The sequence below is a fragment of the Zalophus californianus genome, chromosome 3 (genome assembly GCF_009762305.2).
Source record: "Zalophus californianus isolate mZalCal1 chromosome 3, mZalCal1.pri.v2, whole genome shotgun sequence".
Lineage (NCBI taxonomy): Eukaryota > Metazoa > Chordata > Mammalia > Carnivora > Otariidae > Zalophus > Zalophus californianus.
In genome coordinates, this window is record NC_045597.1 from 90,978,238 (window position 1) to 91,003,590 (window position 25,353).

Below are 25,353 nucleotides of genomic sequence, written 5' to 3' on the forward strand. Positions count from 1 at the left end.
TGATGCTGTACCATGCCAAACCTGTTGCCTACCCATCAACACTTTGAGCTCTCTTTCCAGAGACTCTTCAAGACTGGAAGGAGTGGTGAATGAAAGTCATATTTCCTTTCTGTTATTTAAAATAGTTTGCAACACTTTGTTTTCATACTGAGAAAGCTGAGGTTCACAAGGTATATTTAGATCAAACAGAGAGTTTTATTCAGTTTGATCCTGAATATACACAATGTTGGTTTCCTAAGGAAGGGATCAGGTAGTGACTCCATGACCTCACAGTTATGTTCCCATTTTACTAAGCTTGTTATCAAAGCTAAGTACAATGGACTGAATGTGTGTGTCTTCCCAAGGTTCAGGTGTTGAAATCTTAACCCCTAATGTGATGATATTAAGGGGTGGGACCTTTGGATCAGAGCTCTTATTAAAGAGACCCCAAGAGCAACTTTGCTAGGTTTCCACCAGCAACTGAGGACAGGCAGGACAGAGCTCTCACCAGAACCCAACCATGCTGGGACCCTGATCATAGACTCCTAGCTTCCAGAACCATGAGAAGAAACTATCTGTCATTTATAACCCACCTAGTCTATGGTGCTTTGTTACAGCAGCCCAAACTGACTAAGACACTGAGAATTTATTTAAAATAAGATATTTTGACTTTAATGGATACATTTGAGTCTTATGTCTTATTTTTTACCCTGGGATTCAGGTAAAGACAACATTCTCGCTGGTTGACACAAATTGATTCTGATGTAACTGTATGTGCTTTTCCTTCAAAATCTGAGCTTTACTTCCCGCATCTTGACTTGACCAATTATACTTTTTGCCCAAGATACACCTTAGCTATATTACATCCTCCCTGTATGATATCAGTTTGTTCCATTCATCAAATCATAGACTCATCGAACATTAGGACCAAAGGGCTAGATTTCTATCCCCAAACCTTCAGGAAATTTGATAATGACACAAGATAATAAAATCTTGTTGGAGATTATTTTAAAAATAGAGCAATGTGAAAACTCCTTGCATCCTCTGGTTTCCCCCATCCTATTGGATGTTTCTGTAAAAATTATACCAATCCAGCAAGATTTATACTTTTAATTGGTTGGGCAGTCTCATCTCCCTTCAATAATTCAGTCATGTTTTCATTTAATATTTAAAAGCATTTTCTATGTCTGTGCCAGGCACTGAGGCAACAGTAGTAAACAAGGTAGTTATGATCTTAGACCCCTTGCTGTGTGCAGTCTCTATTGTACCTTGTTCCCTTTGCTATATTTCCTATCTGTTCCAGGTTTTTCTGGTTAGGACCTCTTGTCTTACTGATTGCTGTTGCCCTTATACCTGCACCTTTGGTCTCATGTTACTCTTCAAGGACTGACCTGGATAGCATCTGTACAGACTGCTTACTGACACAGAAAACCTCTACACAGCTCCTGTCTCAGTCCTCCCAGGCCTCAGCAACAGCAAAATGCCTAGGCTTCCTACTGGAATCAAAGAACTTGAACTGTTTTTCATGCAACTGCTCAGGACTGGGGTCTACCAGCAAGCTATTTTTGCTCCTGCTGCAAGACTTTGTCTCTGGAGTGTCCTTGAAGAAGAATCATAACAGTGCCTACAGATGACTGCCTGATTTGTTTTCAGGCCTCAGTGAAAATTGAACATGGGATATCTGTACCTCTGTATGGGATCTCAAGGATAATGACTATCCTTTTTCCTTTTCTTCAGCATTATTATTTCAGTTAGTTTGTAACTAGTACTCATTTCTAAATGCTTTATTTGGTAGGACTCACTGTGGATGTTTTAAAAATTGGAGAGGGTAGCAAAAACAAGTCATGCAAATGTTGGCCCCTTTATTCAACAAGAAGTCATACTCTCCAAGAAATAGAATGGTACATTAATGTTGAAAAATTCTGAAAGTAGTGCTAATAAGAACCTCCTCCTACCATTATCACTACCACCTCCACTAGACATACACACACATCCACAGAACCTCAATTCAGTAAATTATTACTAAAAATAACATCTAACACATGGAACATCTATAACCTCCATAGACAGTAAGTGTTGGGTCTAGATTTCAACCCAAGGAGTCTAGCTTCAGAACCTATTGTCAAAATTGCTCTCATTATTGCTTCTCCTGTGATTTTAAGAGAATATAATACATTAATTCCTGCATTCATATTACTCTGAAACAAAAATATATAGAACTTCCATCTGGTCTGTCACTCTGTTAGTTGCTAAAGATTTAAGTGAAATAAGAGACTCCACCTTTGGGGCACCTGGGTGGCTCAGTCGTTAAGCATCTGCCTTCGGCTCAGGTCATGATCCCAGGGTCCTGGGATCAAGCCCCGCATCAGGCTCCCTGCTCAGCAGGAAGTCTGCTTCTCCCTCTCCCACTCCCCCTGCTTGTGTTCCCTCTCTCGCTGTGTCTTTCTCTGTCAAATAAATAAATAAAATCTTAAAAAAAAAACTCTGCCTTTAAGATATCCATAGTCTCATGGGGAGATTAACAGATATTTGTATTATAATAAAGGCTATGATAGGTCACAAAGGCCTACCCAGCAGTAGTGATGACTAACTCCTTGACCATAATATAGTGTCATGACAGAACAGAAAGACATTTAAGGGATGTAGAAAATTCATGGGATATAGCAAAAGCAGTTCTAAGAGGGATGTTCTTAGTGATAAATGCCTACCTCAAGAAACAAGAAAAGCCACCAAAAAACCCCACCTAAATTTACACCTCAAGGAACTAGAAAAAAAACAAACAAACCCAAGGTTAGTAGAAGGAAGGAAGTAACAGAGATTAGAACAAAAATAAATGAAATATAGACTAGAAAGACAAAAGAAAAGATGAATGAAACTAAGAGCTAATTTTCTGAAAAGGTAAGCAAAATTGACAAATCCTTAGCTAGACTCACCAAGAAAAAATGAGAGAGGATTCAAATAAATAAAATCAGAAATGAAAGAAGAGATGTTACAACTAACACCACAGAAATACAAGTGGCTAGAAGAAACTACTATGAACAATTTTCTGCATAAAAAAAACAAAAGAACAAACAAACAAACAAACAAAAACAAAACAAAAGGTCACCCTACTAAGCGGGAGAAAGTAATGGCAAATCGTTTTTTCTGATGAAAGACTAATATCCAAAATATATAAAAATTCATACAACTCGATAGTAGAAAACAAACAAGCAATCAATTTAAAAATGGGCAGAAGATCTGCATAAACATTTTTACAAAGAATATGTACAAATGTCAACAGGTACATGAAAAGATGTTCTATGTCACTAATCATCAAGAAAATACAAACCAAAAACACTGAGATATCACCTCACACCTGTTAAAATAGCTATTATCAAAAAAGACAAGAAATAAAGTGGTGGTGAGGATGCAGAGGAAAGGAAATCCTTATACGCTGTTGGTGGGAATGTAAATCGGTGCATCCACTGTGGAAAATAGTATGGAAGTTCCTCAAAAAATTAAACATAGAACTGCTTTTTGATCCAGGAATTCCACTTCTGGGTATTTATCTGAAGAAAATGAAAATGAAAACATTAAATCAAAAGATATATGCACCACCATGTTCTTGGCAGTGTTATTAGCCAAGATAGGGAAACAGCTTAAATGTCCATATAGATGAATGGATAAAGACATTTTGGTATAAACTATGCAATGGGGGGGCGCCTGGGTGGCTCAGTAGGTTAAGCGTCTGCCTTTGGCTAAGGCCATGATCTCAGATTCCTGGGATCAGGCCCCATACTCAGAGGGGAGTCTGCTTCTCCCTCTCCCTCTGTACCCCCTACTCCTGCTCTTTCTCTCTCTCTCTCAAATAAATAAATAAAATATTTTAAATATATATATATATAATACATATACACACAAAATGGAATCATTATTCAGCCAATTCAGTAAAGACTAAAATCTTGCCAATTGTGACAACATGGATGGACTTCGAGGACATTATGTGATGTGAAGTAAGTCAGACAGTAAAAGACAAATACTATGTGATCTCTCTTGTATGTGAAATCTAGCCAACAAATAAATAAAATACAGAGAACAGATTGATAGTTGCCACAGGCAGGAGGTGAGAAGTGGGAGGAATGAATGTGTTGGTTTTGGTTTTGTTTAGTTTAAATAAATGGATTTATGTTTTGAAAAGACATTTAAGATGTCAACTGTCCTCCAGAAAGTTACCAAGGTGGAATGGGAAAAGCATGGGATTTGTAATACAAAACTTCATATAGAAGCAAATGGCAAAGATGATAAACTGAAAGCCTTTGAGAATAAATAACAGGGATAAAAGGGAAGATGATAGATGACAGATTATGAGACTTTGATGACATATCAACCAAATGCAACTTGTCACCTTCATTTGGGGCCTGATTTGTAGGAGTCAAATTAAGAGCAATAGTATGATGGGGTTAAAAACTCTCAGATATTGGCAATTTGATTTGGTTCATCTTAATATTTATAAAAAAGATGCTCTGTAAATTGTTTTTCATTATGTACTTGCCAAATCTTCACCTCTCTGAGTTTCAATTTCATCATCTTTAAGGGAAAACAACAACAACTTATTTTTTCACAGTGAGTCTTACACTTCACTGGATTAGGCAAAACTGAGAAAAACAAATTTTAATGCAAAATCCACATGGTGGCATATGAAATAAGTTTTATAGGAGTTTAAATAGAGCATAAATCCTCTGGGCTTGTGTAGATGATTTCATAGTAGGAAATGATTTGGAGAGATTCTGATTAGGTGAAGAGGAGCACAAGGAGGAGTGTCCCATTTGCTTATGCAGTCTCAACATTAATATCGTCTTAAATGGTGAACATTATTGGCATTTATCACTAATCATCGATTTTTCGAGGAGGAACTTCTACATCATATGTGGATCAGGAGGCTTGAAATTTGAAAAGTAAAGCAATTTCATTAGACATTTCAGACAGAAAATTATTTGTAGGGTTTTCTTTTTAAATAATTCAAAAATATGTGTTATTTTGTATGTTTGAGGATGGAGATTTTTGAAACCAAGTTTATATTTGGGACTGAGATTTTTGAAACCAAGTTTATACTTGGGCTCTTAAAAATTGAGGTCCAGACCTTATCCAAGCCACTTTATTGCAATAGTTCTTGCTTTTTTTCCAAGAGTGATAAAGTTAGAACTGTGGACTCCAAGGTCCCCATCAAACTTCCAGATACTCTGACTCACCTCAATTTCTGGAATAAGCTACCATAGATCTCCCTGCTTTTGCTCTGGTCTCCCTACATTTATTCTCTTCAGAGCAGCCAGAATCATGCCTTTAAAATATGTGGGATCATGTCACACCACAACTCAGAATTCTCAAAAAGTGTATTATCCCTCTTTATAATAAACTCAAATCCTGAGCATAATAAAGCACCACAAAATTTGGCTTTCACCACCTCTCTGGTGGTTGTCATTAAAGACTAGTTAGAGAAATAAATACAAATCTAGATTTTCAGTAGTTAGATTTTTTTCTTTATGATATGTGTGAAAGATGACATCTTAAAGGGTGTTTACTCAGAGGCGATTTTTGAACTTGAACTAAGGTCAAAATCTTGTTATCAAATTATAATACTATTACAGGAAGTTAGGTCATCTGAAAACAAGATAGGGAGACATTTGTAAATTTTCACACTTTCCTGATGGTATGAGTGACTAAAGCCCACTTTTTTTATGCTGAAGTTCATCTTGATACTCCCCCCCCACCCAAATTTGCTTTGTCTGAGATCCTCTGTGATCAGAAGGAATGAAGATCTACTTTTAAGACCCTTGCAGATATTAGGAAATATGTCCTTACGTAAAGTGATCTTCTCAATAAAACTCTGGTCTCCTCGCTAAGACAGTGGGTACCATGTCTATGTATAAGACACAGTCAAGTCTTGTCAGTGGTTCCAGTATAAGATGCTGGGTGCTTTATATAGAGGGAAGGGAAAAGTTTGATAAACTCAAAGTCTTCAAGAATAAATTACAAGATGAGGAAGGAGAAATGATAGATTAGGAGAGACTTTGACATCAACCGATGCCAACTTCATTTAGGTTCTAAATTATACTTGTCAAGTTAAGAAAAATTGCATCATAGGATATGCAGGAGGTATTTAGGAGTGAGAAAGAGAATTGTAGAAATTTGAATACTTACTTAATATCTGATTCTATTAACTAATTTATTTATTTTTTCTTTGCACACGGTATGATAAAGGTTTTGCAGATATAATTTTTAAAGTAAAGTCTCTTACTTTCTTATAAATATGAGCTATTTAAAGATAAAATTATATGTTGTCTGGAATTAGGATCAAAAGAATCCATTGGATGGGACTACAAACAAGATAGATAAGGCCATATATTAACAATTTTTGAATAAAGGAAATCTCATATTACCATTTTATTCTACTTTTGTTTATTTCAAAAATTTTGTAATTTGAAGATCAAAGATTATACAGAGGGTTATTCAGGCAAAGAAACATGTGGTGTAATAGGGGATTATAACTGAATTGTATATATACCACATTCCAAATAACTCAAATTGAAATCTGCTTCAAACATCATATGGCTGAAAAATATGTGATGATGGGTTAGATCATGCCAAAGCTCATCCATTCTTTTTTTTTTTTTGCTTTTATTTTTTTTTAATTTTTTATTGTTATGTTAATCACCATATATTACATCATTAGTTTTTGGTGCAGTGTTCCATGATTCATTGTTTGTTCATAACACCCAGTGCTCCATGCAGAACGTGCCCTCCTCAATACCCATCACCAGGCTAACCCATCCCCCTACCCCCCTCCCCTCTAGAACCCTCAGTTTGTTTTTCATCCATTCTTGATCTTTGGAGTATAGAAAAAACTTCAAGGCTCACTAGAAACAAAGAAAGATGTTCCTCTGAGGGTTGTTCAAAAGTCATTTGAGCAAAAGATGAAGGATAATCAAGATGGGAGACTTAGACAAGGTGGGGTAGTATATGGAGGGGTAAGGAAGGGTATATGTGTGGCTATGTCACCAACCACAGAGGATAAAAGAAATGAAGAGCAGGGTAGATAAAGATGGGAGATGAAGTAGAATCATCCAGGTAAATAATTCCAAAAACTCTGGGCATTCCCGGAGCCTAGAACTTCCTATGTTGGCTGGGTCAAACCTTAGCCACCATGCAGTTTAGACAGATGGCCCTAATTAGACTGCTTCAATAAGATTACTTCTTCTCTTGGGGATGAATGATTGATTTTATAACCAATCCTTTGCATCTGTGAAACTAAGTGCCATTCTGGAAATATTGGTTATCTGCATTGCTAATCAGATGTAGTACTTGTAGATAAAGCCTAAGAGTTCATTAGCAGATGGACAACTTCAATACACAGTTCCTTTGAGAGAGATGGAGAAAATAAAATCTGATGAGGAGCTGTCTTGGGATCCAATTTTTGATGGTTTATTGATCTTATCTGTGGTTCATTAAAAGTCGCTTTTCTTTTAGTCCATTAGATGATGTAATTAAAGGCAGGATTTTGGAGGTCACCAGCACTATCCTGACAAAGCTTTTTGGGCAGCAGGAACAAAGTGTTCTACTAATATGAGGTATGAAATATAGAATCTGAAACTTGTGACAAGAAATAAAAAGAATCTAATAGCTACTGAATTGGGTTTGAACAACCCCGGATCATTTAATTTTGGAAAGAGTTTTGGGGAGACTAGAAATTTTACTCTGCATTCTCCTGAGTATACTAAACTAAAATAAATTTTGAATATTAAAATTAACTTTTTATTTTTGCCTATGGAAAAGAAAGCACCAACTTTCTCTCACATATATGTTCCCCAAGCACATAAGTATATATAAAAATAGTGCTGAGATTGAGGTATTAAAATGAGATTTTTCCTGAGAAATGAAAATATGATCAGAAAAGACATCTTTCTCCAGAGAGAAGCTTCAGGATGAGAGATACTGAATAAAGATGGAAGAGTTTCAGAATGAAAATGTACAAGGGAAAATGCACCAAAAGAGAACAGACCTGTATCTACCAAACAGAAAACATCTGGATTAACCTTTTCTTAGAAAGTATCCGGTTACATTTGTGAATATAAATACTGGTCAAACATGAAAAACTGCTTTAGGTCACACACTAAACTCAGGTGAAATAATTTGTTTTCATTGATTGCAGCTTGGGGACCAGGACTGCATTAAGAGTTGGGGGTAGGGAAAGGGGTATGCTAGAGTTGGAAGGTTGGTAATAGGATTGAGGTATTACTTAGCTGTTTGTGGAGAAGGGACTCAGTGCCTGGGGGCGAAGTCACCTGGAGAGAAGGATGGGCTCTGCCTGCTGGTACAGACAGAACCTAAACTCCCAAGCACACCATCTAAACCCCGATCAGCACAAGCACCAAAAGAAAGAGGCAGGCTGGGTCAGCTCCTTCTTCCATGCTTGTGCTTATAGAAACTAAATTTTAGTAGGCTGACCATTCTTGTTGCATTGTCCCTAAAGTCCTATTTTATGCTTGTCATTATGGCATAATTTTTTTAAGTGCTTTCTTCCTCAATCTCAAAGTATCCAGTTGGTAAAAACAATTGTACTGTCATTCTAATTTTCTGGGGCATTCTTTTCTCCTTTATGAGTATGTTTGATATTCATTAGAAATTTTTAATAAACAGATGGAGTGGCATTCAAGAAGTTAACAGTGAGTTTTTTTGCAACAACAATCATTTTAGATAAATAAGTCTTGCTAATGTCACTCACAAAATTGTATATGGCTGAACATAAAACATTTGATTAAATGTATGTGTGTGTGTGTAAACTAGATACCTATATAAAATTTATATACCTAAATATGATGTATATACATTATATATATTACATATTATATAGCATATAATGGAATATTGTTGCATATATTTTATATTTCATCTCTCTATATAAACATATGTTCACACACATATACACACACCCACATAAACACATACCTAAAATGATAACTGGTTTCTTTTAACAAAACTGCTATACATGTAATTATTCAATTAAAAAGCTAAGAGTTAAAAAAAAGTAAGAATTATAGGCTTTTGAATAATGGGGGATATATTTTAGTTAATAGACTGTCAATGACTTCTTTTCTTCAGACAGACGTAGAGAATATTTTCTATAAACACAATTATAATTGTCAAACAATTATAATGCCAGTCTTTTCTTAGTTCTGCCTAGTTGGGGAAAAAAAAATGAGAGAAGGGATGGCTGATATAATACTAAAAGTGTTAATAAAATTCTGGGTAAAGATTAAAATTGGGACACCTGCAAAAAAAATTGAGACTATGCTGCAATTAGTATTTCGGCCATATTTCAAAGACATTAGCAGCTCAATGTAAATTGTGGGTGAAATGAAACAACAAAATCCATGTGTAATGTAGACCTAGGTATTGATCAATAGATTCTTGATCAAATAATCCGGCTTCTAGTTGGAGAAATCCACTGGAGTGATAGCTGTACTGTCAATAAGACATGAGAATATGTGCACACACACATCTACATATGAATATAAATGCACACATACAAATACTGTATATGAGGGGATTCGTATGTGGAAATACAGATGGCAATTTAACTGCACTGCCACTCAGTGCACAAAATGCATTTTGCCTAACACTGATGGAGTGTGTCTTCATGATCCTCTATCTGATTGACATAAAGAAACATTTATTTAGTCTAATCTGATTTAGGAAATGTTTTTTTGTAGATACTTGCTCAGTCTCATGGATTCTGCCACTTCTCCCTTGTTTGCACTCATTGTAGCATCTGACCATTTGGAGGAAGGAGGGTTTCTGTGGCCCCATGGTGTACAGAGTAAACAGAGACCTGGAATTCTTTCTGCATTTTTGGGGATCCTTACTAGTCCTGGGCTCATCTGGCCTTCTTCCCCCCTGACAGGTTTATTAAGAAAGTCATGGATATACATCACTGTATAAGCTTAAGGGACACATCATGATAGTTTGGCTTACATATACTATGAAATGATTACCACAATTTGTTCAACTAACATCCATCATATCATACAGATACACCAAAAAGAAAAGAAAAAGGAAAAAAAAATCTTGTGATAAGAACTCTAGGATTAACTCTCATAACAACTTCCCTATACACCATATTGCAGTGATAGCCCCATTCATCAAGTTGTACATTACATCCCTAGTACTTATTTATCTTATAAATGGAAATTTGTACCTTTGATCACCTTCCTCCAATTTCCCCTCTCCCCACCCTCTGCCTCTTTTAAGCACAAGTCAGATTTCTTTTTCCATGGGCTTGTTTATTTGTTCGTTTGGATTCCTCAGATAAGTGAGATCATACAGTCTTTCTTTATCTTACTTATTTCACTTATCATACTGAATTCAAGGGCCATCCGTGTTGTGCCAAACAGTAGGATTTCCTACATTACAACTTCTTTATCCATTCATCCACTGATAGACACATGTTGTTTCCATGTCTTGGCTACGGTAAATAATGCTGTTATGGAAACATGGGGATGCAGATATACATTTGGATATATTCCCAGAAGTAAATTGCTGGAGCATATGGTAATTCTATTTTTAACTCCTTGAGGATCCTCTCTACCATTTTCCACAGTGGATACACCAATTTACAATCCCACTATGGAGCACAAGAGTTCCCTTTTCTCCATATCCTCACCAGCATTTGTTATCTCTTGTCTTTCTGATGATGGCCATTCTAACAGGTGAGGTAACATCTCATTGTAGTTTTAATTTTCATTTCCTTAATGACTAGTGATGATGAGATCTTTTCATGCACTGGCTGGCCTTGCATATATATACTTTTTTGTAGAAATGTTTATTCAGGTTCTTGGCCCATTTTAAACTTGGGTTATTTGATATTTTGCTGTTGAGTTTATGACTACTTTATCATTTTAGGTATTAACCCCTTATCAGATATATGGTTTGAAACTATCTTTTTCTCATTCCATAGGATATATTTTCAATTTGTTGATGGTTTCTTTTGTTGTATGATGCTTTTTAATTTGATTTAGCCCCACTTGTTTATTTTTTGTTTTGTTGCTTGTGCTTTAGTTGTCATATCCAAAAAATTATTACCAGGACCCATACCAAGGAGCTTTGTTCCAGTGTCTTCTTCAAGTGTTTCATGATTTCAGGTCTTACATTTAAGTCTTTAATCTATTTTGAGTTAATTTTTGTGAGTGAGGCTAAATTTCTTTGCATGTGAATATACAATTATCCCAGCCCCATTTATGGAAGATACTGCCCTTTCTCCATTCAGATTTTATTGGCTCCCTTGTCAAATATAAGTTAACTATATATGCTTGGGTTTATTACCACACTGTTTTGATGATTATGTCTTCATACATACCTCCTGCTTCATTCTTTCTTGGGATTTCTTTGCCTATTTGAAGTCTTTTGTGATTCCATATAAACATTTGTTTTCGTGATACTGAACATATTCCAAATAATAAATTTATAGATACACAATATAGTTCATGTATATAACTTTCAACATCAAAGCTCATTTTTTGTTATATAGAACAGAATGGGCAGCCCCAATGACACTGTCAGTTTATCTAGTTCAGTAAAACAATAAAAATTCTTCTTTCTTACTGAAAATGCAGTAGGTAGGTGCTCCTGGGTTTCTCTCCAAACACCCAAAGCACTTGGGTGAAGCCACTTTACCAGCTGAACAGTGTAGTTTGGTCTTGAGGATTCATGGCTTGATAATTAGATAGTTCTAAGGCAAAAGTAGTAGAGTCAGATGTTAGCATTCCAAGCACAGTTGAATAACCCATAATTTCTGCTAAGGGAACAAATCCAATAACAATTTTGTTTTTCTGACAAGTCTGGATTTCCCAAATGGTCCCTCTTCTTTTTGCCAGATCTGCCAGGACAGGGCTGAGGTAATCTCTAGTCACTGTAACCTTGAGAATCAACAGGGGCTCTAAAACCTGCTTATCAACTCTCTTTAGAACCTTTTGTTTGCATCTTGAGATACAGACAGAAATCATAGTTGTGGAGGTACCAGGATGAAGTATCAGTGAATGTAAAGTAATTGCCACATCTGGAACTGGGGACCCAAGCAATGGTCCTTGGAGGCACACACTGTAAATTTAATCTTCAGTCACTCTTGGGAGGCCTTTGGAAGGTCTTCACTAACAATCTGAGCATACTTGATACCTGGCATAACAGAGGATGTTTCAACTGGTTTTACTTCCAGTTCTATAGTCAGAAGATGATGTTTGTCTCCTAAAGTTCTATTTAAGGGATCTGTGGCATGAACTACATTTAGGATGGTCTCTTGGTATACTACCTGGAGAGGCCCTTGATAAGTTTCCAATCCGTATTCCCTATTGATTTGGTCATGAATAATCTCAATATGTAATTCCCCCATACCACATAGGACAGTCTGCCCAGAATCAGGATCTAGCTTCGCTTTCAAACTGGGATCTTCATGCTGAAAGCATTTCAATGCATAATGCAAATTTGGCTGCTCAGTCACTGAAGGGGGTTCTATGGTTTTAGGCATGATAAAACCCCAGTTGGCCATCTATAATATTAGTGGAAACTGCACAGAGAGAATAAGTCATCTTCTTTTGCCATTCGCTGACCAACATAGAGAAATCGCTTCACTGACTGCTGGTAACATTATTTTGACTGTTGGCCTTAAAATGCACTGCCACTGGAGACACCATTCCCTCATCCAAGTCCAGTGCATTACTGCAGCTCTTCTAACCAAAAGGGAAGGAGATAAGAAGCATAGACAAAACAATGAAGTAGAGAGACTTAGTGTCTGGGGTGGAGATTCCAGAACTGTTTTCTTCAGTACCAAAGAACCCCCTTCAGTGGCTAAGGATTATGATCCCATATAAACTTCAGGGGTGTTTTTTTCTACTTCTATAAGAAAGAAAAAATGCTATTGAAATCTTGATAGGGATTGCATTGAATCTCTACATGGCTGATGGTGGTATTTACATTTTAGCAAGACTAATTCTTCTAATCCATGAACATGGGATATCTTTCCATCTGTTTATGACCTCTTTGATTTCTTTCATCAATGCCTTCCAGTTTTCAGTATAGAGATCTTTCACCTCCTTAGTTAATTTTTTTCCTAGGTATTTTATGGTTTTTGATGCTATTATAAATTGAATTGATTTCTTTATTTCATTTTTTTTAGAAATGCTGTCGTTAGTGTATAGGTATGCTACCGATTTTTGCATGTTGATTTTGTATCCTAAAATTTTATGGACCCCGTTAATTAAATCTAACAGTTTTTTGTTGAGTCTTTAGAATATTCGGTATGTAAAACTTTGTCATCTGAAAATAGAAGCAATTTGACTCCTTCGTTTCCAATTCTGTTATCTTTTATTTTGTCTTGCCTGATTGCTTTATCTAGGACTTCTACTATATGTTTCATAGGAGTGGTGAGAATGGGCACTTTTGTCTCATTCCTGAGCTTAAAGGAAAAATTAATTTCATCCTTTCATAATTAAGTATGATATTAACTGTGGGATTGTCATGTACGGCCCCTATTATGTAGAGATATGTTCCTTTTATGCCTAACTTAAGAGTTTTATTGTTTTTAATCATGAATGGATGTTGAATTTTTTCTGTTTTTCTGCATCCATTGAAGTTATCATACAATTCTTTTCTTTCATTCTATTAATGTGATGCATCACATTGGTAGATTTGCATATGTTGAACCATCCTTGCATCCCAGTGATAAATCCCACTTGATATGGTGTATAATCCTTTTAATGTGCCGCTGAATTTAGTTTGCTAGTATGTTATTGAAAATATTTACACCTATCTTAATCAGTTGATAATGACCTGCAGTTTTATTTTCTTGTAATTTCTTTTTTCTGGTTTTAGTACCATGATAATGCAGGTTTTGTAAAATGAGTGCAGTAGTGATTCCTCCTCTTACATTTTTTGGAAGAGTTTGAAGAGTATGGGTGTTAATTCCTTAAATGCTTGGTAAAATTTACCAGTGAAGCTATCTGAGCCTGGGCATTTCTTCCCTGGGAGATTTTTGATTACCAATTAAATATTTTTATTAGTAATTGATCTATTCATATTTTCCACTTCTTCTTGATTTAATTTTGGTAAGTTGTATGTTTCTTAAATTTTCCCCAATTTTTCTAGGTTGTCCAGTTCATTGGTGCCTAGTTGTTCCTAGTAGCCTGTTATTATCTTTTGCCTTTCTATGGTATCCATTCTAATGTCTTCTTTTTCACTTAACATTTTTTTAAAAAATTTTTATTTATTTATTTGACAGAGAGAGAGACAGCAAAAGAGGAAACACAAGGAGGGGGAGCAGGAGAGGGAGAAGCAGGCTGCCCGCTGAGCAGGGAGCCCGATGCAGGGCTCGATTCCAGGATCCTGGTATCATGACCTGAGCTGAAGGCAGATGCTTAATGACTGAGCCACCTAGGCACCCCTCACTTAACATTTTGTTGATTTGGATCCTGTATCTTTTTTCCTTGGTTAGTCTAGTTAAGAGTTGGTCATTTTGTTTATCTTTTCAAAGAAACGAGTATTAGTTTAGTTAATATTTCTTACTGCTTTTCTGTTCTCTATTTCATTTATTTCTGCTCTAATCTTTATTATTTCCTTTTTTTCTGCTAACTTTGGGCTCAGTTTGTTCTTTTTTATTTTCTTGACATAGTGTTAAGTTATACATTTGAGGTCTTTCTTGCTTCTTAATGTAGGTATTTATTGCAATGAACTTCCCTCTTAGAACTACTTTCTCTGCATTCATAAGTTCTGGTATGTTGTTTCCATTTTCATTTGTCTCAGGAACTTTTCCATTTCCCTTTAATTTTTTCTCTGATCCATTGACTGTTTAAGAGAATATTTGTTTAATTTCCATATGTTTGTGAGATTTCCAGATTTCCTCCTGTTATTGATTTCTAGTTTATGCCATTATGGTCTCAGAAGATACTTGGCATGATTTCAATCTTTTTGAATTTGCTAAGAATTGTTTTGTGGCCCAGCATATGATTTATCCTGGAAAAAATGTTTGCTTGAGAAGAATGCACATTCTGTTGTTGTTGGATATGATGCTCTGTATATGTTAAGTCCACTTGGTCTATAGTGTTTTTCCCTATAGAGCATATAGTCATTTGGTTTATAGTGTTTGGTCTGATTGTCATTGATTTTCTGTCTGGATGATCTCTTCTTTGTTAAAAGTGAGGTGTTAAAGTCCCCAACTATTATTGTGTTATTGCTTATTTATCCTTTTAACTCTGTTAGTTTTTGCTTTTATATATTTAGGTGCTCCAATGTTGGGTGCATAAATATTTACAATGGTATATCTTCTTGATGTACTGACCCTTTTATCATTATGTAATGACCTTGTCTCCACTTACCATTTTTAGACATAAGTATAGCTATCCTTGCTTTTTTTGGTTACCATTTTTTATTAAAAATGTCTTTTTACATCCCTTCAATCTCAGTTTATGTATGCCTTTAAGGCTAAAGTGAGTCTGGGCATGTCTGCTGGTAATGTCCTTGGGCAGGTGAAGCTTGTTATTATGGTCTATTTTTGGGCAAGGCAAATGTTTGAGATCTGGTTTTGGGGATGGGAGGTTGTACCATTGACTGAGAACAGTGGGATAGGACTGCTGGCCTGGTTCCCTCCTTAAGTGAGACTATAGGATGGTCTCCGTGGTTGGCTGGATCCTCTGGTCAGTCTTACTAGATGGTTGGGGCAGGGGACTATAGTCAGTAATATATGGGGCTATGAATTATCTTCTCTGCACTGGCAGCACAGCAGGGTGGGACTCTGGGCCTGTATGGTTTGTCATTTTAAGACCACATCAGGCAAAAGTGTGCACAGAATCCCCCCATCAAGTGAAGCTACCAGTTTTGCCCTGCAGACAGGGAAAAACATGGGCTGTGCTCTCTGTGTCCACCACAATAAGCATGGTTGTTGGATGTGCTACACAGCTTCCCTTGTGCTTAGGCTAACTGGTCGTGCAGCCTGGAGGCTGTATTCACAATAAACAGAGCTATGAATTAGTTTCCTTGGCTGGGTTCAGTGGGAGAAGTAGCTCTAAAGTTTTAAAGCTCTTTGTTGTTTTAACCCAAGCCAACCTGCACCCCAAGTTCCTTGGCCAAACAAGTTCACTGATTTTTCTCTATAAATTATCAGCTCTGAATGCCTTTCTCTAGACTCGAGTACCACTGGGCCACACAACCTCCAGGTGTTCTCATCAGCCCTTCGGGTCAGAAGGACTAGGAGCCACAGTGAGTAGGTCTATGTCTCAAATACTTTGGGCAGGAAAGGAAGAAGTTGGTCTCAATTTCCAACATAGGATCTCTTGTGGGGAGGGATAGGGAGTTACCCTCAGCCTTGGCTATGAATTAATCCTTCTTGCTTTATATATATCAGGTGAACTCTCTATACCCAGTACTGTCTTTGCTCTGGGGCCAATCATCTCTGCTTGAGTGTTGCTGAACTACACAACTTCCTGCCAGCTCCTTTGTTCACATGGGACCAGGAGACCCTCTCAACAGCAGGTGGGATTGTGACTCAGGACCTTGCCTGGGCACAGGCAAACCAGGCTCTAGGGTTAGCCACACTCTTCATATGAGAATCCAAATCAGGCAGATCTACACCCCACTGAGTTCCCTGGTCAGAGTAGGCCACCCACATGGTTCTGCAGATAAAGAAAGCCACTGGTTGGGATTACAATTTGGATACTGCAGGTATAAACTCGGTCTGCCAAGATCTATGTGCTGGTTATTGCAAGCCCCTCTCCTGTTCTCCTTCACAGTCAGATTCCAGTGGTTGAGCCCCACAAATTCCTCTGTAATCCCCATGGGTCAATATCAGAGCAGAGGATTGCACAAAGTGACCCACAGTTCTGGAGCAGGGTTCTAGTAGTGCCCCCAGGGTTTTCTTTTTGCATTGGAGAAACTGGAGGCTCAGTGGAGTTCTCTCCACTGGTACTTCACCGGCCTGGGAGGTGGACAATGCTTTCAGTGGCTAGCCACTTCTCTTACCCTGCTAATGTGGGTGAGGGCGGTGGGAAGAGAGGTGCTTCAGTCTCACCCACATGTTCTAGGATTCTCTCAGAGTAATGTCTTGTTCTTGAAGAGTTGTTATTTGTTTTTCTCATGAGTGGGAGTGAAGTTAGGAATAACCTATGTAGCCATCTTGGTGACATCACTTTCTTGGCATTCTATGGTTATAATAGGCCTGTTCCCATTATTTGCATTTGGCTGACATTGTGCCTAAAACATTCATGACACTTTGTCTTGGCTTAAACATAGCCAGTTTCCTCTGTCTGCAGAAATACCCCAATCTTATTGCTCACTCTATATCAAAATTTCTGAGTCTCTGTTTATCTCCTTTTTGTTCCCCCAGCTCAGATGGTTATCCCCTCTTCCATGCCTGGATGTCATCACTTTTAGCACATGCTTTCCCTATTGGCCAATGGAATTTAGTCCTGTAAGGACAAAACAAACATTCTCTTGATTACAGGAAGATGAATCATCATCTTAGGATTTTACTTGTTGGCAACACTAAAAGTAGTAGAAATAACTTCATTTACCTAAGATGCAAAAAAAATTAAGCATATCCATTGTCTAAGAGTAAACTATTTCTAAAAAAGGAATGATTGCTTTTCAGTCCTGAGACTTTTGTTTTATTTCCCTCTCTCTCTTTCCCTCCACATATGCATTCTAGGCTAACAAGCATTTTTTTTTTTTTTTTTTATGTATCTCACTTCAGGAGTTTGACTATAAGAGTTTGTTAAAATTGAAAGAGCATTGAAGTTGACTTTGCACTTATTACTATGGTAAACTTAGACAATTAAGTTAGCCTTGGTCTATTGGCCTTACTCTGTTAATTTATGAAATGGGCATAATGTCTGCCTTACAACATGGCTGTGAGCATCAAGTGCACAAAAGACTTGGCACAAGATAAACAGTGCATATTACTTTTCTTATTTATTAAATCCTGATGACTATATATATATTTCAATATATGCTTTGCATATAATATTTTTAAATGAAATTAAGCTTTAAAATAAAAACAAAACTCCTACCACCATAAACATATCAAAACTTTAATGTGTTCCTTTCCATACTTGGTCCATATACATACACTTTCAGAGATACAATCTGAGTACAGATATTTTGTATTTTTCATTTAACATTCAATGATAATTATTTTAACATTTTTATACAATCTTTATAATATCAACTAAATGGCTTTATATATTGAAGGATCATTATTAATGTTTCCCTAATACTGAACTCTTAGATTATTTCTAAATTTTGTCATACCAAATGATTTTTGTAACAATTTGAGTCTCTCTCTGTCTCTCTCTCTCTCTCACTCTCTCTCTCTTTCACACACACACACACACACAGACAGAGATACAAGTAAAAGTTTTTATCTTCTATGTACCTGCAATATACGCATGTGCCATGTAATAAGGTTTATAGAGTGGGGTGTCTCTGCACAGGAGTCTCTGGGTCCTTGACATTTTTGTTCTCTATATGTACGTGCTTATTTATGATGCTAACCAAAGCTGCAACCAAATGGCAACAACAGCTAATTCCAAACTTGAGCCCTGCCTGAAAGTTGGCCAATCACCAGTGCTTCTTTTGTTTTATCAGCAATTATTCAAACCACTGCAGAACTTTTCTAATCCAGCCTATGGGACAAAGGCTGGAGGTTGAGGGGGTAGGTAATGAGTGGTGGTACTAGGCTGACTGACAGTGCTTAGTTCTGCTAAGGAGCTCCAACAAACAAGCAAGAAACTGGTGAAGTCGTCAAAGGAAGACATAAGACCACCTGCCACCTCAACAGCTGAGTACCAGCTCATGGTACCCTGCCCTGAGTGCAAACACATGGGGGTTACCTACAAGGCCTCAGACAACTGTGTATCAGTAAGGAGAGACGGGGGATGTCTAAATGGCCAACCAGGCAGCAAGGCCTTACAAGCAGCTAACATATTTAGCTTTCCTGGTTAAGTATCCTGTGGGTTAAATAGAATTAACCTCCTTCTAAGTGTCAGGAACAATGTGGTTGCATGTGTTTTTAAGCAAGAACATAATGAAAGCAATTATTACATATAGTTCCTTAAAGAGTAGGTAAAATTACTTATAATACAGATGGAAATAAGAAGAGAAGGCCCCTTTTGAATAGAGATCATTTTCAAACTTAAGAAAGATCTCAAGAATGTCTCTAAAACATAGCATTTTACTGAAGGAAAAAAAAGCTTAGAAAACCCCTGGAAAATTTCCAAAAGTAGTTTCCATTTGCAATAGAAAATAACAATTTTTTTTTGAGATTTTCTTTATTTATTTAATTGACAGAGAGAGAGAGGGAACATAAGTGGGAGAGGGAGAAGCAGACTCCCTGCTGAGCAGGGAGCCCCATGCAGGGCTCGATCCCAGGACCCTGGGATCATGATGTGAGCTGAAAGCAGTAGCTTAACTGACTGAGCCACCCAGGTGCCCCCAATTTTTTTTTAAGAAAAAGATATCTGACCTTTACAAAGGTAAGGTGATTCCTTATTACTGTTTTAATTTGTATTTATTTGCAAACTTTTGAGGTTAAAAATAGCCCCCCCCAAACAAAACAAAACACTATGGCATTAAAATTTTGAGTTAGAAATAATTTGGAAATAATCTGTTTACAACTCCAAACCCATTTTTTTATAGCCAAGGCATCTGAGGCCCAGAAAGTGATTAAGAGATTTAAGCGGTTGGTTAGGCCATTTAAGTAAACTAGAGTGGAGAATCCATGTATCTTGAAGCTCAGTCATGTACATTTTCCTTTAAAAAAAATTGTGCAAAATCTAGTTCAAAGATGTTCTAATTGGGAAGTTTTCTGTCATTTCACACAATGTCTTCAGACTTTTATTGGGCTCAGATTCTACTTCTTACCCTGATTCATTAGTTGTGTGTGATTCTCCTTCTTCAGTAGGCTGAAGGAACCAGGCTGGGGTTCAAGGCAGGGTTGCAGAGGCAAGGGGAGGCATTCCAACCTGGCTCTCCCACTCATTCTCTCCTGCATGGCCTCAACCCATCTTGACATTGATTTGTTTCTTTTTGTGGTCTACTTCCCTCAGCTGAAAGTGAATGCCATAAGAACAGCATCCTTATCTCCCTAACTTCTGAGAGTATTTCCAGTCTATTGAGAAGATAGAAGATGTTTGATAAATATTTGTTTCAGAAATGAGAGAATAATCATATGGAAGCTGTTTAATCTCTCTGGCCATTAATTCTCATCTGAAAAATGAGGAATTTCTGTCAACAAAGGATGAGACGCCATGACATTTGCAAAGCCCTTGACTCAGCACCTAGCTCATGACAGGTCCTGAACAAATGGTTTGCTACTGGAAGGTATTGGTAGTCGTGGTGATGACTATCCATACTGACAGTGGAAGAGACACTTGAAATCATGTCCTGAAGGACAAGAGTAGTTTAAATAAAATCATAAATGGTAACAAAGAGCACAGTGAGAGGTGATAAGGATGGGACCTGAAGATGAGACTTTTTGCATAAAAGTCTCACCATTAGCATGACTGAACGAGAAACGGTCACTTCCAGTAGCCAGAGGGGAATGACAGTGAGTGTGGAATGGGCTCAAACTTGAATCCAGTGACAGTCATTATTTGAGGAGGTGAAATGCTCTAGCTCTTCAAAAATGCTGTGTCTGAGTGAACAAAAGATGGCTGATGTTTTGTACAACAAACTACCTCACTGACAAGTGGGCAGAGTCTAATCTTAAAAATAGAGTTAAATAAGTGCTCACTTCACAAAAGCCAGGCATCAATTGTCCATGGCATTTCAGTTTTGCTCATGTCTTCCACAGGTGTCATTCTGGCCTTGGACTCAGACAATGAGCTCCAGTTCTCTCTCTATTGTCTATTCATTGTGCTGCCCACAACAGATTACTTAGCCTTGCCTAACCTCCATATCTCTATTTGTAAGTGAAGCTAATAATGGTGTACTAAGTTGTGAAAATCAAGAGTCTTATGTTCTACCGACTGAGCTAGCCAGGCACCTTGAATTGTGAAAATTAAAAAAAAAAAATGCTTGTAAATCCCTCATCCAAGTGTCTTGTACATGGGACATTCTATGTTAATATTAGGCTTATTTCTTAATAACTTCCAATGTTAGTTTCCACACTAAACACCAGGCTCCTAGTCATCACATTTAACCAATTCCTAGGGCTATTCTTTCATGCTTTATTTCATTATTTCATTTTTTGGCCTTTAACAGACTTCCACCTCTATCTGTGTGTATAATCCTTCAAAAATAATTCCAGTGAGTGGTAGAGGGTAGTTTAGAGAGAGGTCAGGTAGATGAAAGAAAGGTAGCCAGGAATAGGAAACCATTGTACCTGGGAAGAAAATACATGTATTTATTATATTATTCTCTCTACTTTTTTAATAAACTTGAAATTTCTCATAATATGAGGTAAGAAGAGAGAGAGGGAATGCCTTCGTGGTTGGTGGTTTAATACATAAACCAAGCTATGTGGCCATTTGTAAAGATGAGAGATTTCTGGTGAAGGGCTAGCTCCAACTCACTGTGGTCTGAGATTTTAGCGCTCTTATTCATTAGAATAATAATATTCCAACTAACTAATTGGTGTATTAGCAAGCATACACCTGGGTAAGTACCTAATTTTGTCTTTTTAAGTTGGCCTCCCAGAACTTGATGGAAAGAGTCTCTCTTTAAATGTTGGGTAGAAGACACCATTGTAACCATCTGGTCCTAGACTTTTCCTTTGGGGGAGGTTTTTGATGACTACATCAATCCCTTACTCATAGTTGATTTGTTCCATATTTTCTATTTCTTCATGATTCAGAGTTGGTAGGTTGTATGGTTCTAGGAATTTATACACTTCTAGGTTATTGAATGTGCTGGTGTGTAATTGTTCAGAGTAGTCTCTTATGATCCTTTGTATCTCTGTGGTATCACGTGTAACATCTCCTCTTTCTGATTTTATGTTTTTGTCTTCCCTCTCTTTCTCTTAGTCTAGCTAAAGTTTTGTCAATGCTGTTTATCTAAAACACACACACACACACACACACACACACACACACACACACACACACCAAAAACCAAAAGCCAAACCAAAACAAAAAAACAGCTCTTAACATCATTAGTCTTTTGTTTTTCCAGCCTGTCCTCTATTTCTGCTCTCATCTTTGTTGTTTCCTTCCTTCCATTAACTTTGGGCTTAGTTTGTTTTTCTTGTTCTAGTTTGTTTTTCTTGTTCTAGTTCCTTCAGATGTAAAATCAGGTTATTTGAAATATTTTTTTTTCTTAATATAGGCATTTATCACAGGGCACTTAATTGACTATTAGCATTGCCTTTGCACCATCTCATAGGTTCTGATACATTGTGTTTCCATTTTTGCTTGTGTTAGTGTAATTTTTTACACTTTACAAGACTTTTTTTTTAGTTTCCCTTTTAATTTCTTCTTTGACCTATTGGTTATTCAGGAGTGTGTTGTTAATTTCAGCATATTTGTAAATATTCTAGTTTTCCTCCTATTATTTACTTCTAGTTTCATACCACTGTATTAAAAAAAATATTTGGTGTGATTCAACCTTCTTAAATTTCCTAAGATTTGTGCTGTGACCTATCATGTGATCTGTACTGGAGAATGGTCTGTGTGTGCTTGAGATAAATGTGTATCCTGATACTGTTGGATGGAATGTTATATATATATATATATATATATATATATATATATATATATATATATATATATATATATCTGTTAGATACATTCAGTGTAAAGCACAGTTTGTCTAATGTTTCCTAACTGATTTTCTTTCTAGATGACCTATTCATTGTTAAAAGTGGGATATTGAACTCCCCTGCCAATTATTGTATGCTGTCTATTTCTCCCTTCAGATCTGTTACTGTTTGCTTAATAAATTTAGGTACTCCAATGTTGGGTATATATATAATTGTTATATCTTCCTGATAAATTGATCCATTTATCATTATATAATGATTTTCTTTGTTTCTTATTATTGCTTTTGACTTACATTCTATTTTGTTTGATAGAAGTACAGTTACTCCTGCTCTCTTTTGGTTTCCACTTGCATGGAATATCTTTTTCTATCCCTTCAGTTTGAGCCTGTGTAGTGCTTAAAGCCAAATGAGTCTCTTGGCATTGGCATATAGTAAGACCATTTTTCTTTTTTTTAATCTGTTCAATCACTCTGTGTCTTTTTGTTGGAGAATTCAATGCATTTATATTTAGAGTAATTACTGGTAGGTAAGGATTTATTAGTGCCCTCTGAATAACTATTTTCTGGTATTTCATATTTCCCTTGTTTTTTTTCCCTTATTTTCTTGCTGTCTTCCTTTATGAGTTGATAATTTTCCACAGTGGTATGTTTTGATTTCCTTCTTTTTATCTTTTGTGACTTTATTGTATATTTTTAGTTTCTGGTTACAAGGTGGCTTACAGAAAGCTTATTATAAATATAACAGTCTACACTGATAATATTTTAACTTCTTTTACATCCAACAACTCTACCCTTTTACTTCCCCCATTTTATGCTTTTGATGTCACAATTTACGTCTTTTATATTGTGTATCCATTAAGTAGTTATTGTAGCTATTGTTATATTTATACTTGTGTTCTTTAATCTTTATAACAGAGTTAAATAAGTAACACACGACCAAACTATAATATTAAACTATTCTGAATCTGATTATATGTTTACTCTTACAGTTTGTTGTATGTTTTATATGTTTTTGTATTACAAATTAGCATCCTTTTGTTTCTGCTGGAAGAAATCTTGGCATTTCTTGTAAGGCAGGTCCTGTGGTAATTAACTCTCTCAGCTTTTGTTTGTTAAGAAAGAATCGTTCTCAACTTTATATCTGAAGGACAACATTCCTGGGTAAAGTATTCTTGATTGGCAGTTTCTTTCTTTCAGCGCTTTGAATATATCATCCAATTTCTCCCAGCCTGCGAGTTTCTGCTGAGAAATCTGTGGATACCTTTATGTGAGTTCCTTCATGGGAGATTTTTTTGCCCTTGTTGCTTTAAAATTTTTCTCTTTATCTTTGAGTTTAGACAGTTTTTTCAAAAGATCTTTTATTTATTCATTTGAGAGAGAAAGAGAGAGAGCATGAGCAGGGAGGAGGGTCAGAGGAAGAGGGAAAAGCAGACTTCCTGCTGAGCAGGGTGCCTGATATGGGGCTCAATCCCAGGACCCTGGGATCATGACCTGAGCCGAAGGCAGACGCTTAACTGACTGAGCCACCCAAGTGCCCCTGATTTTAGATAGTTTTATTATAATGTATCTTGGAGAATATCATTGTGGATTGAAATTTTGGGGTGACATTAATTTCATGAACAAAGAAGTCCAAATCTCTCCCAGGGTTTGGGAAGTTCCCGTACTCTACCTCTTTAAATAGATTTTCTATTTTTTCCCTCATCTCTTCTCTTTCTGGGACTCTGATGATGCATATATTGTTTCTCTTAATGATGTCCTCTAAGACTCCTAGGTCTTTGTGTTTTTAACATTTTTTATTTCCTTTTTCCTTTTTTTCTCTTTCTTTTTTTCTCCTCCTCTGATTGAATTAATTTCAGTTGATCTATCTTTTAGTTCTTTGTTTCTTCTGCTTGGTAAAGTGTGTTATGGAAGCTTTCTATTGAATCCTTCAGCTTAGTTATTGTATTCTTTTAGCTCCAAAATTACTGTTTGGTCCTTTTTTTGTTTTCTATCTTTTTGTTGAACTTTGTTCCTATCATTTTATTCTTGCATTGTTTTCCTGATATTGTTTGTTTATCTGTGTTCTCTTGTAGCTCTCCAAGTATCTTTACAATAGTCATTATTAATTTTTGCCAGGAAATTCCTGGACCTCCATTTCTTTGGGGCCAGTTACTGGAGGTTTACTATATTTGGGGGGGAGGATTCATATTTTCCAGATTTTCTGTGATCCCTATACCCTGCATGGGTGTTTGAGCATTTGAAGAAGCAGTCACCTCTTTCAGAGAGTATGGACTGACTTTGGTAAGAGAACATTTTCACTTGGAAGTGAAAGCACAATGGAGCGTGCTGTGAGCCCAGGTCTAGTAGGTGCAGGGCACCACGTGTGTGTTGGCGGGGAGTGGCAGCACCAGGTTTGTTGTGGCATGATGTCTCTTTGGCTTAGACAGCTGGAGTCCACAGCATCAACAACTGTGTGTGCACTGTGGAGTTCCACAGTGGCTGCAAGGGCTGTTGGGGACCTTAGTGTTTCCTCCAGGTCCAGTGACTAGGGACCAGGGCAAGCAGTGTTGGTGGTTGGAGGTGCCACCAACCTGTGTTGTGCTGCAGGTGTCTATGTAGTGCTAAGGA